Source organism: Rhinolophus hipposideros (genome assembly GCF_964194185.1).
Source record: "Rhinolophus hipposideros genome assembly, chromosome: 7".
Taxonomy (NCBI): Eukaryota; Metazoa; Chordata; class Mammalia; order Chiroptera; family Rhinolophidae; genus Rhinolophus; species Rhinolophus hipposideros.
This window is the reverse complement of record NC_138053.1, coordinates 72,696,414-72,710,047: the sequence shown is the minus strand read 5'-3', so window position 1 is coordinate 72,710,047 and position 13,634 is coordinate 72,696,414. Positions and strand designations below refer to the sequence as shown.

General features: G+C 39.9%; 1 protein-coding gene across 1 annotated transcript in view; it reads left to right on the top strand.

Moving 5' to 3' along the window:
• Positions 1-13,030: 13,030 nt before the first annotated feature.
• The window catches only part of GHR (growth hormone receptor), a 235,950-nt gene continuing 235,346 nt past the window's right edge, over positions 13,031-13,634 (top strand). The window contains exon 1 of the mRNA XM_081052879.1: positions 13,031-13,549. The gene's annotated coding sequence lies outside the window, so the exon portion shown is untranslated. The remainder of the gene's footprint in view (positions 13,550-13,634) is intronic.

Here is a 13,634-nt window from a genome sequence, read left to right as displayed (position 1 = left end):
TGAGCTTTTAAGCTGTGCCTAAAAGTTCTTCAAAAAAGTACTTAAAACTTAAAAGAACTTTTATCTCTATTGCAAATTGGGGTCCACTTAATTCAAATGCTGTATCATTTCAAGTTGTCCAAGAAGCAGATGCCAAGATGGATTTTGAAGGATTTATTAGAAGAAACACCCATAAAAGACATAGGGGAGAGGGAGCAGAATAGGCAAGGAGAATATTACACCATGGCGCAGGTCTAGCATTTGTGTAAAGAGAGAAGGAAGAAAAGATGATCTTGTAGGAAGATCCTCCGACTAATGCAGAATGCCTCAATCAGGTCAATGAGAAACCCCTGAGCACAGATTGCCCTTTAGAAGAGTCTGGTGTCAGGCAGAAACAGACCAGCTCTACTAGCCAGTCACTGGTTGGGAGCAGCCTGAAGGAAGTGTCCTTGGCATGAACATTATGGCAGATCCATAGGTGTGGCCACTGGAGGCTCTCTGCCAACCTACTTACACAAAGGTCTCTGGAAAGGAGATCTGAGCTGTGAATCTCCGTGGCCGCCAAAGATAAAATAATACCCACGACGGTATTATTATCCTAAAATAATACCCACAAGGGTTCTCTGACTGGACTCCTTAGAAAGACAAGAGGGTTAGTTAAGAATGATTGAAACAAGAATTACATGCAGTTTAATAGATAGATAGATAGATAGATAGATAGATAGATAGATAGATATACAATAAAATATAGACAATAACCGGGGCTCAGATATTAACTTCCAGTTCCTGTACATAGGAATTGGCAAGACTTTTGGCCTAGCCTGGCTTATATGATTGCTTCTGTTGTGGTCAAATTCACGTTTCCTTCTTAGCTATTTTATGGTTCAGATTTCTTACATCCTCTTCATCTGAGTTTCCTACAGTTCTGGATTGAAATGGCTTTTCCATCAAATAATTGACCATATTAGTAATAATACTACAAAATGTATCTGTACGAAACTCTTATTTCATGCATTCTTACTCTGCACATTATTTCAATAACTTGATGACTCTTCTTTACAAAACGTAAAGAGGATGCTTCTTCCTTCTTTGACAATCATTGTTATGTGGGAATGACTTTTTATGTAAGATCCTGCAGCGTTCTGCCATTTCTGAGCTGCTTCTGTTGTTCTACACAGAGAAAGTAGGGTGGAAAGGCAGTGGGGTGGGTTTCATATCCCTGGCTTTGGGAAGAAAGGTAACTTTAGGGAGTGAGTCTGAGAAGAAACAAACTATAGTCTGTTGCACTTTATTTCTGTACAGCACTGCTGAACCTCTCACTGCAGCAGGCAGCACAGAGGTGTTTCTATCAATTTCATAACTACGTGTAAACTCTACTAGCATTGTCCCCCGACCTTTTGACCAGCCCAGCCTCCCCCTCTATGAAATATCTAGAATTTATATTTTTAAAAGAATTATCTCAAGCTTCCAACTAAAACGTTTAGATGGGTAAATGCAAACTTTGGGTAAAAATTTCAGGATAACAAAGCACTTCGTATGCAGAGCATTCAAGCAGAACAGCTATTATATCTTCCTTGAAACCCACTAGGGAGCAATAATTACAGTTTTTCCTCAGTAAACCCTGTGCCTGGGTGAATTAACAACGCACAGATTACCAACCCCCTGAGCTAACGTTTTACCATGATAGTAAACTCCAACCTTAACGTAGTATGTGCTAAGAATTCTGACAATGGGTTCCCCACGGGAGAGAATGCATGACTTCTCCCTGACTTATGCTGAGATAATATTCTGCCAATCACAGGGTACCAGCACTCAGAAGAAATAACAGAAATATATCTGTAGTGATAGTTGGAATAGTCAGCAGCCTTATTCCACATTGAACTCCTGCTTTCCTCAAAGATACAATTAGTTGGGTTTATACAAGCATGAACGCGACGTAGGCCTTAATGGGGATTTTTAACACAGCTATCATTCTCTGTGACTCATTTTTGCTTAAATGGTATTAGGACATCTCAAGAAAGTTGGATTAATAATGATGTGAAAATTTAATGTAAACAATACTTTTTGAAAGAAAAGCTCTCTAATCTATTGATTTGTGTTGTTAATGGAAGATGGCTTCAGCCTCAGACTGCTTCAAGGGTATATCCCAGTACATAGACTATACAGCTTGGCTAAACTAACTGTTTCTTAAACCAAAGCAGATGTATTACTTTCATCTTTATAAAAATCATTGCTTTTAAAAAAATTACAGAAGTTGTCCCTGCTTATTGAAAAAAATCTAATAAAACAAAACTAAATAAAGAGTGAATTTGCCTTCATTCATATAATTGATCTGTAAGTACACACCTTTAAAAATAGAATTTCTGGATAAAAGGATACCTGAATTTAAAATATGTCCAATTGTCCTGAAAATAAATTTTACCTATTTACATTCTCAATTGACATTAAATAAGAATGTCTTTGTCCCCATACCCCAACAAATAATGTATGCTATTAACATGTTTTATCTTTTACAATCTGATAGATTTTTTAAGTTTCTTGTTTTGATTTACATTTTTTAGCAGTGAATGAATTTGAGCATCTTTTCATGTGCTTACAATAATTTATTTTTATTTTTTTGTGAATTGTCTTCTATTTCTATTTTTCTATTGAGTTATTTGTCTATTTTTATAAACCAGTATTTTTTTTTTAACTTTTACTTATTTTAAGTGTGTTTTTCCAGGACCCATCAGCTCCAAGTCAAGTAGTTGTTTCAATCTAGTTGTGGAGGGCACAGCTCACAGTGGCCCATCGAACCAGCAACCTTGTTGTTATGAGCACTGTGCTTTAACCAACTGAGCTAACCAGCCGCCCCTAAATCAGTTTTTGAGATCTCCTTATATTTTAATTACGTTTTTCTTCTGTTTTATCTGTTGCAAATAATTTTTCATTCTATATTCTTTTGTGTTGCTTGATTTTTTTTACCATGAAGATATATTGTGTTTTAAAACCAAAACAATGTTTTAGAATACATACAAATATATTTTGATATATCTATATCTATGTATAATCACTTGTTTCTAAAGCAAAATATATATTATCTATAATAAAGCCAGATAAGAAATATAAAACACCAAATTCCTTCCAATTGAGTGAAACTATGTTAACTCAATATTATCTCATGGTGATCAGCAGCTCAATTTTATATTTGTATAGAAAGGTTAATAAAAATGGGAACATAAATGAACTTAATATTTTGCAATCTCTTTCAAAATATGGACTTCATAAATGAAGTTTTTAAAATGTATCACTTTTGAATTCATCCCTGTGAATGTATAAATACGTTCTAAGAGATAAATTTGGTACTCATCTCAAATAAATATTTGCATTTTGACCAGATGATTCTATAAACCAAGACTTGACCAAAAGAAAGGATTTTAAAATTAAAATTTTATGCTCAGAAGAATAAATTTTGAGTAGAACACCATGAAGGGATAGTGGGAAATTTTATCAGAGAAACTTTATTGACTTTGATTCACCTCACAAAAATTGGGCTACTGACTCTAACAGTCCTATTATGGCTACTTTCAATAATTTAGTTACCATTTCTACAAACTTATTTTCAGGGAGGAATCTACAGGGGGGGAAAAACAGTATTTAAGTTGTTTTTTGATAGTTTTCAGTTTGGAATCAACATCCATCATGCATAAGGCATGCAAATGTGGTTAAAATTGTTTATTACCGCTTTTGTGAGTGGTAAACGTAAGGGAAACAGTCAATTTATTTCTAGTAAACTTAATAACCCCCCAGATAAGGAAGTCATTAGGTCAATCCTTTATTTCAAGTAATCCCACGAAAGCTGGAAATTATAACTAAATCTGAAATATCTTTTTCATTTTGGTTTTTGTTTATCTGGATGGATTTTGCTCAAATCCTGGAACACATAGTTCCACAGACTCTTCAAGATTTCCATGAACTATGAATGCAATTAAAATTTTAAATACCGACATTCTCCAATCTAAAATATTACTTAATTAAAAGAACTTTGAACCAAAACTTCCTGTTGTCACTATGACGTAAACACTTTATGTTTCTTAAAAATAAGCGTCACCAATGGCTTTGAGTTAAAAAAGAATTAAAGGTGAGTGTGAGATCGTCTCTTGTTTCTGGTCGTATTTTCCCATTTTGGTATATTCACATGAATTTTCAGAGGGAGAGTGGGCCCCTCAGTCTCATCTTATACAACATCATCAATACATCATCCAGTCCACCATGTTGAATCCCTGTATAATGACCTCCAGGCACAAATTCTTGTATTGTGTTGGTTTTAGAAGATGCACTTCTAAACAATACTTGGCTTTCACCTTATGAGCAGTGTACATCTTGTAGAGGATCATGTTTCCTTATTTGTTATAGTCACCAAGACACTAAGAGCCAATATGGTAGCCCACTTCTGGCAAATGAATAGCATGTTATGATATGCATTTCAAGGACTAAATTTCCCTGCCTGTTATCTTAGTTTTATATCCTATTTTCCTTTCTTTCCCCTTTTCTCATTTGTCTTATTTATTCATCTTTTGGCTTACATATTTCTCCAAAAGCTACCTCAAATCCTCTTTTAGTAGAAAGTGTCTAGAAACACATTACATAGATAAATAAATAAGGCAAATCAATAATAAAATAGGTAATAAGGCATATACACAGATTAAAAACTGTGACATCATATGTTGGTTTAAAAAATTATGAAAGTCAACAGAAATAAAGTGATTGTTATGTATCTACCACTTTGGTTTATTCATGATTTTTTATTGAATAATAAATTAATTGGAGGTGGTATCTCATCTCACAATATACAACGTATGGGTTTCTAGATGTGGCTTATGAATCAAATTATTGTAAAGCAAATTATACATTTAATCTATTAAAACTTCATAAAACAGAATTTTAGTATCATATGAATAGTCAAGTGCTGATATGGATGAGGGTTTTGTAAGGTAGATTCAGGGTTTATGTTCCCCAAAGTAAAAGAAAACTAAATGTAAAAGAAAAGTATAAAGTCCTTGTTCTTTCATGTCCTTTACTCTCTCCCACTTTCCAAAATTTTTCATTCCCTAGAGGAAACCACAGTAAATAATTTAATGTCATTTTTTCTAATATTTTAAAAAATATTTATATATTATATATAAAGTGGGCAAGAGTTGAACAGACACTTCCAAAAGAGGAGATCCAAATGAACAATAAACACAAGATGCTCAACTTCATTAGACAACAGGAAAATGCAAATTTAAATCACAATGTAGTACTTCACAGGCACTAGAATGGCTGAAACAAAAAAGATGAAAAATACCAAGTGTTGGTGAGGCTGTGAGTGATCAGAACGCTCATACACTGCTGGCAGAAGTATAAATTTATGCAACCATTTTTGAACACTGTTTGGCTCTTTGTGCCCAATAAAAATGTACACAAATGCTCACTCAAAGGCCTGTACCAGAGGAGAGGCATGTCCTTAGGAGAATGATTCTCCATAGCAGAATGATTCGTAATAATCAGAAATTGCAACCTACCCAAATTCCCACAAATAGTAGCATTTTTGCTATCAGGTTGTTGGTGTCTTCTGGATATATATTTCAAATATATTTCACAGTGTATTGCTTTTCTTTTCGCTTTACTTACAATATTGAATATCAGATTGACATTAAACATGAAATTCAACTTTTTCAACATGCATTTGGTAAGTACTTAATGTACACTGAATTATACACTGGGCTCCTCATTGAAAATCCAACATGGACCTTCTTTGCAAGGTGCCCCTAGACCAATGCCCCCCTTCCCACCTTGTCACTAAAGAAACCTACGTGGGTCTCACTGAGATCATATGATCAGTACTGTCCCCAGGTCTATGAAAGAGAAGCCCTGCAGCCATGCTCCAATTCAGCCATGCCCCAATTCACAAGACAAGGAACCTTTGGGTGAGTGAGTTGTATTCCCATGGGCTGTGCTTCTTCTTTACAAGTAGAATACCTTCTAGATATCTCAGAACTTTGGAGTTCCCAACTTAAATGTCTTGGAGTCCTGAGGTTGGAGAGGGTGAGGTTGGGTGAAGCTTGGACATAAGAGCTGGGGTTTCACACGGATGCGTAGGAGACCCTGTCTGTGTATGGGGGCGGGGCAGGATTTGGAAGGGAAGTGAGGAGGATTAGAGACTGAGGATCAAGCTGCGGACCCGATCTCTCTGGTCCTCAGAGAGATTTGAGGACACTTTCTGGTGCAGAGCTCTGAGCAATCGGAATTCAAACCTATCCTCCCAGGTCATTAGGAAGGTATATTTATCAAGATGAGAAGATGGAACATATTATATTGAACAATTTGTTAGCTTGGTTCTAACTTTTAAACATTTAGACCTATGGTATGCAGGCTCCATTTGTCCTATGGTTCTGGGGTCCACAAATGTTAGAGGTAAACCTCTAACATGTGATGGTATTAAAAATACAATAGACTGCTTATTTCTCCCCTCCTCCCCTCCACACCCACCCCCATTCTTATTCTACCCATTGGTTTGATTCCTGGAAAATTTAAAAATTTTTGCCTCAGACAGATGTTGTACTCTGGTGGCTTAAAACCCACAAGATGGACATAATGGTGGCTACCTGGAGAGGCTGTGGAGGAGCCCCAGAAAGGCTCTGGGCTCCCATCCAACCCTTACAGCTACCTAATTGTATGACTTGGTCCAGTCACTTTGCTTCTCTAAGCCAGCTTCCTCACTGATGAAGATAGGATAATCACATCTTTTTCACAAGACTGCAGTGAAGACAAATTGACATAATTTGTTTAAATGTGCTTGGAATACTGTGTAGTGTAAAGAAAACGTACGATAAATAAATTATGAAGCAAATCCAATTGCAACAGACATTCTGATTTATTTGTCTACAATAGCTGAGACCTATTTTATTTAGTCCTTAAATTCATTTATAAAAGATATCATGACTTTCTGTACTAAAATGTTTCAACCTTATGCCTGGTTTTACAAGGGCTGCAGAGGGCCACTGACCTTGAGAAAAGTAATATTACCCTTCAAGCCCTCTGTCTCCTCAATATAGTCCTTACTCTACCTAAGGGATTTTTCCAGCCAGGAATTCTCCATCAGTTCATCCCCTCTCCTGACCTTTTCTGGCTTCACTAGGTGGGCCTGGCTGGTAGGCAGGTCTGTCCCTTTCTTGTGAAAACTTCAGTGTTCTTCCTCTTGGGCTTTCACAATGCCTTCAGAGAAGTCTGATTAGCAAACTACACTGATAGTTTATTAAGTAATTGGAAATACTCTATGTGCCTAATTTCTATAAAGGAAAGTTGCTATGAAACTTTTTTACACCTGCTCAGATTCCTTTCTCACTCATATCCCTTTTAGCTTTTATATTTCTACCTCTTTAAAAAATAAAAAGGATAGAAGCAAAGAACAAAATAGTATGTGAAGACAAAAAATAGGAAAGGACCGAATGCGAACAGGATGAAGAGGTGGAAATAAATGCCTCAGTCACCGAAGTTTGCTAAATTCACTTCCTTGGAGTGTAAACTGAGTGATAGATCAAAGTTGGGTGAGAGCTGGGGTTCCCACCCCATCTACCAGCCTTCAGGGCTTCTGCCATTTGCATTATCCAGAGCACCTCGTTGGAAGCTCATGCTCTTCCTCTGACTTATGGTGGCCACAATGGGATTGAATTGATACTGGGAATAGCAATTTATGAAGGATTTTGATGAACTGGAGCATACACTACGGTGGAGGCCCAGGTTGGTGTAGGCTCTGAAAACCACATCACATGAGAAGCAGTGGAAAGATCTGTACATGTTTGGCCTGGAGAAGAGGTAACTTGGGGTGAGACGTATGAAAATGTGTGTCATGGGGGAAAAAAATTTAATTTCTTATTGTTTTCCCTATGTGCTCCAGAGATAGAACTAGGTATAAATAATAGAAGAGCAGATTCTGCTAAAGTACTTTTAACAAACAGTGCAGTCACAAAATGGAACAGGCTTCCCGGTGAGGCAGTTAGTGGGTTACTCATCAATATAATTATCCAGGCAGAAGCTAGATGACTGCCTATCAGATGATTTTTAATAGCAAGCTTTGGCATTTCGTGGAAGGATAAAAAAAATAATGTCAAATATGTTTTTTTTTAAGTTTTAAACATGTTTACACTTAAATGATTTAAAGGGGAACCTTCATTCCTGTGTCCCTGTGGAGACCTATCCTACTTTGTTTCTTTCCACCAGGTGGTTGTACATAGTCTGGCCTTCCCCATGCCCTGAGCTGTCCTGTGGGTGTCTCTGAACCAACCAAAGGGAGTCAAGGCAACCATATTCCTTTTCGTTTTTATGAGCTCTGAATTGTAATGACCTTTTTTTTTTATTTTGAAATTCATAAAATAAGTGGTGATTTGAAACTTTAATTCTGGCTCTTGGACCGCCTCATAAATCTTGGCTAAGAATTTCCAGATCATGAAATAGCTTTTCCCCTGTTATCATTCAATAAAGGGAAGGAAAGGTAAATTTTCCCCTAAGTGTTTTCTCCCCCTTCATGATCTCCTTGCCATCCTCTCAACCACGGCAGTTGTGGGCTAGGGCTGGGAACTGGCAGGGAGAGATGAGCCTGGTCAGGGAGGCTTTCCAACCGTCAGATGCTCAATTCCACAATGCACTGCTGAGTCCTGGGCAAGGAAGGGATTGCAGCAATCTTATACCAGTTACTTGGCATTCCTGAGCTCTTATCCTGCTGTATTTATCTTAAATCAGCACTTCAGTTATTTACTTATTTATTATGTTTATTGTTCATTGTCCCTGCCGACTGGAATGCAAGCCCGATGAGGGCAGGGTCTTCATGGGTGTGCTGTGTAAGTTTTGTTTCCTGCTACATCTTAAGTTCCAAGAACAAATCTGCCATGGTATAGGCTCTCTAACATTTGTTGAATGAAAGAATTCAGTGTTAGTTTTAAAGAAAATCGTTTAAAGTAAGTTTGTTTTATTTTTGGAATCTTATTAATTTACCAGTAAATGTTGTGTTAGTCTGGGTTCTCCAGAAAAACGGGATTAATAGGATAGATAGATAGGTGGATGGATGGATGGATGGATGGATGGATGGATGGATCGATCGATGTTAAGAATTTGGCTCATGCAGTTTTGGAGGCTGGCATGTTCAAAATGTGCAGGATAAACTGACAGGATGACAGGCTGGCAACCTAGGAAAGAATTGATCATGCAGTTCAAATCCAAAGGCAGTCTACCAAAGTCCACCGTCTTCTGAAGAGGTCAGTCTTTCTCTATTAAGGCTTTCAACTGATGGGATATTACAGAGGATAATCTACCTTACTCAAAGTCTACTGATTTAAATGTTAGTCTTTAAAAATACCTTCATAGAAATAGAAATATCTAGAATAATATTTGTACAAATATCTGAATATCATGCCTACCCAAGTTGATACATAATATTAAGCATCACAAATATCAATCTAATAATTTGTTTTACAGCTGCAATGATCTCAGAGAGGAACACTCACCCTATGGACCACGAAATAGAGTCATTGTGAGATAAATAACTGCTGTACCCAACGTAACAGATGACTCACACAGTACCCCAGGCTCCTGACTGCCCATCCTATCTATGTTCTAAGAAAGGAAGCAGCTACAAAATGCTGTTTCAGGTGTGTTAGTCTCTTTGTTTTGTTTTGAGACAAAGCTTTGGCACTTCATAGTACAATAACACAACGGAAGTAATGCCTTAATCCCAGATTACTGTAGATTTAAGGAATTTATACTGTGGAGTTGTATAGTTTGGGGAGATATAGTTCCTAGATATCTTGAACGTGCATAATCTGAATCATGTTATAGTCATTTTTATTGTCTTTAAAATGCAGTTTATGTTTTCATCCAAGCTGTAGTGGACAGGTGCAACAGGGTGAGGGAAGGGCTGTAATAGGGTAAAAAAGTTCTATCAAAATAGGAGTCACTGACAAAGTAATATTTGAGCGAAGACTTAAAAGTGGGAGAAGATATCTGGGGGAAGAGATTTAAGGCAGAGAGAAGAACCAGTGTGAAGGCTATAAGTGAGGAGTATGCCTGGCCTTAAGAAACAGAAAGGAGGTCAGTGTGTCAGACTGTGTGAAGCGGCAAGTAATAGGAGATCAGGTGGAGGGCAGATGTACACAGCTCATGAAGAGGGCCTCATGGATCATTCTGAATTTCGCTCTGATTTAAATGAAGAACCTCTGGAGAGTTTGGAGCAGTGCTATGACTTAGTTTTTAAAAGAATCCCACCGTTAAGTGAGTGGGTCTAGACTTTGGTTGGTGGTTGTCGTGGGGTGTTGATTCAGGGAGACCCATGGAGTTGAGAGACTCCAGCAGTTATCCAGGTGAGGGATTATGGTGCTTCAGACCAGCTGCTAGTCATGGAGGGATCAAGAAATGAACAGATTCTGAAGGTGGAGTATGAGAGAATATGGAGTATGGCAACGTGGAGCTATGTATGGAGGTGTAGGTTTGAGACACAAATTTGGGAGATATAAATTTTCACTCAATTTGGTTAATCATTTATTAGGCACTAACCTAGACATTTCAGGTACAAATATTACGAATATATAGCGCCTCCCTCAATTAATGGGGAAAACAAACATATTAATAAATACTGAAATATTTAATAAAAGTGGGTTATAAAGACTGATGAAGAGGCAGACGCAGGGATGATTAGTTAATGAATTCTGCCTGTGGGAAGAACCAGGCAGGGCTTTAGAGAGGAACTAAACAATTGAGCTGGAACTTGAAGATCAAGGAGAACTTCCCTACATGGTCAAAGTAGCATATTACAGGCAGAGGGGAAGGCATGAGGATGTAGAGTTTCAGGTTTCGTGAGGTAAATGTGTTCCGGTATGCCTTAACTTGTAACAAATTAGTCAACTGAATACCTGATGCATTTTCCTCAATAACATGGAAAATACAAAGCTGCATTTACTATTAATACTATGGACCTATACATAGCCATATATATGAAATCCAGAGACCTTTATTCCTGGGACTTAAAAATAAAGACTGCCCCGCATGTAAGTTACAAGTTTATTCTGGTTCCATAATACTTCATATTAACCTGTGCGTCTTCTCCTGTGCTTTCTGTTCATGATGGCTTTTCTACCAATGATGGAGCAATAACCAAAGCAGTCTACTTTCCTGTCTCATGCAATGGAGGCCGAACCCAGAGAAAAGAAGAAGGCCACCCTTAAGTTTTAAGCATGGCTCTGAAATCATCTCAGGGAGTAAACAATAGAACTCAGAAAGTATTTCATAATCCATCTGGCACCACCATCTGGGCTCCAGGGGGAGAGGCTGGGCAAAGGATAAGAAGGCATAGAAAGGATAGAGAGTTTGGTAGTGCCAGAGACTGAAGAGCCAACTTGGAAAGTCATCTCAGACAGGAGTAGAGTCAGCATTTGAGGACTCCACTCCTCAATATTGGACTCCACTCCTGCCAATATTGCCCTTTTACCAGCTTGGCATGTACTGACCACCCACAGGAGTTTCTGCCTGTCTGTGCCCTAATCTTCCTTTACGTGGGCCACTCTCCTTTGAAAATCTCCAAACTTTGGTAAGCACTCCTACTGATCTAGCAAAGTGTGGAAAGTCAAAGGATTGGGGGAGGGTCTCAGGGAAAGTGTTATACTCAGGTGAGATAGAACAGGATCAGTTCACAATCAAAACCCTCGCACCTCCTGCCTCAGAAAGGGCCAGGGATGATACTCACCCCTGCCAGAATCTTTCCTCCTCCTTTCAGTTTGCATGTCTTTGCCTAGAGCAGTTGGGTTGTTGAGCCATAGCTCAGCCTCGGATTGGACTCTGAGGAACAGAATTTTCCACTGACTGGGTTCCTTTAAAAACACGGCTGTCTTGGGATGACTGATTAGTTCAGTTGGTTAGAGCATGGTGCTGATAACACCAGGTTGCCGGTTAAGGGTTCGGTCCCCACATGGGCCATTGTGAGCTGCGCCCTCCTTAAATAAATGAACAAACAACAACAACAACAACAACAACAACAACAACAACAGAAAACCCAAAGGTGTCTTCTGTGACATCTGCTGCCCCAGAGTTTCTGGTTTTGAGTTCCTTCCCAAGTCTTAGCCCCCTTGTACTACTCTTTATGTCCCAGGGATCTTTTATTCTAAGAAGCTTGTTTTTTCTTTAAGTTGCTGATTAAACATTTCTCTCTGGGTGTAAACTTTGCTTTGTGTCTGGGAGCCCTGTAGAAAAAAATGTCATTTAGTAAGCCGAAGCTGTTAGAAGTTGTTAGATAAATGATGTTACTACTGGCAGTCAGTAATAAAGTAAATAGTAAAAAGATAGCATGGCTAGCTGCTCCTTCAGATCTCAGACAACCTGGAACTGGACTTTTGCACTTTCTGCTTAGAAAAGCATGTGGTGACTTTGAGTTTGAGGCTTTACAAAATGACATGCTCATGCACAAAGAAATTAACTTTCTGAAGCTCTTGGACAACTTCTCTGCTCACTTTATTTTCCCTGCAGTGGAATGAGGTGGGCAGGCCCATGTTTGAGAAATGAACTATGCCCAGCGCAGGGCAGTTAAAATGTGTTCCCTAGGTCACACACAAGGACAGTCCTCAGGCTGGGGCCTGTCTCTGGACTCCCTGCAGCCTTGTGCTCAGCTTCTGGAAATCCCTCTCTTCTATAATGCCTTGTGTCCCTGGTAAATTACTTCATCTCTCTTCTCTCGGTTTTCTAATCTCTAAAATAAGGTCATTCCAACTTTTAACTATCTTTTCTTTTCACGGTGTCCCAGTGAGCAGGAGTTTGGCAATTGGTTGCAGGTGGACAGAGGCAATGTTTAGTTAGCTAATCACGCTTTCCAAGCCATGTTGCTGTTTTTTCTTCCCATTCCTGCGGTAGCTAACTTTTCTGTAAGCATTCTTTTGAATTTGTTGACGGCATTTAGGCTCTTTTAGGTCCTGCCTTCTTTTTGGGAACAGGGGTGGGCGGAGAGGAAGGAAGTATCCTGCAACTACCAATATTTTCCTCTAGGAGGAGCTGCACTGCTCAGAGGACAGTGACACGCACCAACTCCAACTCCTCGCCGGGAAACGCTTCATCCCAGCTCCTCGGAATGCGGGGCCCGGACGGCGATCGGCACTTCTGCAGCGAGTCTCGAACCAGCCGCCCTGAACTACCGCTTCCCCTCGCTTCGGCCGCGCTGGTCCCGGGGGCGGCGGGCCAGGCCCGGCGTGACCTCTGGTGAACCGCGGCCGCCGTTTCCCACCCCTCCCGTCCCATCCTCCCTTCCCGTTTCACCCCGCCCCCTCCTTCTCTCCAAGCCTGACAGCCCAGGAGCTGCCAAGCTGGGCGCAGCCATGGGAAGAGGAGGCGGTCTAGGGAGCGGCGGTGGCGGCGGCGGCGGCGGCGGCTGCTGCAGCGGCGGCGGCGGCTGCGGCTGCTGCTGAGCCCGGGAGGCGGCGGGGACCCCGGTCTGCGGCCACGCGGGCCGGAGGCTCCCGCGCCCTCGGTCCAGTGCGCACGCGAACCCGCGCTCTCAACCCGGAGGCAAGGCTCGAAGGTACTGGAGGCGGGTTCCGGGAGTCGGGCTCTTAATTTCCCCCAGTTGTGCCAGGGCGCCTGGGAGTGGGACGCCAGTTGTTTAT